Raw genomic sequence first — 917 nt, forward strand, 5'->3', positions numbered from 1 at the left:
ACACACACACACACACCCTCCTGAAGGCGGTGGGTGGAGTTTCCTCGTGTCTTTAACTGGTGCGTAATGCGCCGTTGTGGTGTCATTACGCACACTGAGCTCTCCAAGAGCGTAACAGGAGAATTACTGTCAGAAGAAAGTCAGAGATTTATTTTGAAGCTTTCTCTCTGAAGGAACAACGACTCTGGGTTCTTTGTTGATTTTAGGATGACCGATGTGTGGAGATACCGGGTGAGTCACTGCGTAAAAATCTCATTTTACTCGCATTTGGAAGTGGATTATTGGGGTTAATATTGACTTTAACTAGCTATAAATCCTGCTTTTTATGTCACAGTGCGAACATACATTGAACAATATAATGCAATATAGTAAGAAAATATAGCTGCATATATAAGTTTGTGTGGTAAAATGTTTTTTCTTGTATATAAAATGTACAGATTTATTTTTGTAATATATAAAAGTAGAAATATGTATAAGTCACCATAATATTCCATATTTTTTACCTTCTCAGCCTGAAAAGGTAAAACTATCCACTATTTTACAAGAAAAAAAGTCCTTAAAAAACATAATATCATGTCACTTTTGAAGTTTTAAATAGTTTTATACAACAATGAATTTTTGAGTTTTATGGTAAGCTTGTTGTGTGATAAACCAGTAGAATAACTAAATTATAAATACAATCTAAAAACAACACAAACACTGTGTCAAAGAACAATAATATCACAATAACATAAAACACCTGTAACACATAGCTACCTTATTTGGTTTAATTGATGACCCATAACTCAACAAAAAATGTTAAAAACCCCACAAACACTGGGTCAAAGTCACACATCGTCTTGGCTTTTAATGACCCAGTTCTGTGTCTTCACTGTATTGATCTAATAACACTAAAACTGAATCAAAATGGTCCAAAA

The 917-nt window shown here is 33.5% G+C and overlaps 1 protein-coding gene across 1 annotated transcript in view; it reads left to right on the forward strand.

The window, feature by feature from the left end:
- Positions 1 to 98: 98 nt before the first annotated feature.
- LOC118336218 (proline and serine-rich protein 2) overlaps positions 99 to 917 on the forward strand; it is a 9636-nt gene continuing 8817 nt past the window's right edge. Inside the window, exon 1 of the mRNA XM_035672823.1 lies at positions 99 to 231. The gene's annotated coding sequence lies outside the window, so the exon portion shown is untranslated. The remainder of the gene's footprint in view (positions 232 to 917) is intronic.

This window comes from Morone saxatilis, unplaced genomic scaffold, assembly GCF_004916995.1.
Source record: "Morone saxatilis isolate NCDOM2014 unplaced genomic scaffold, NCSU_SB_2.0 Contig10, whole genome shotgun sequence".
NCBI lineage: Eukaryota > Metazoa > Chordata > Actinopteri > Moronidae > Morone > Morone saxatilis.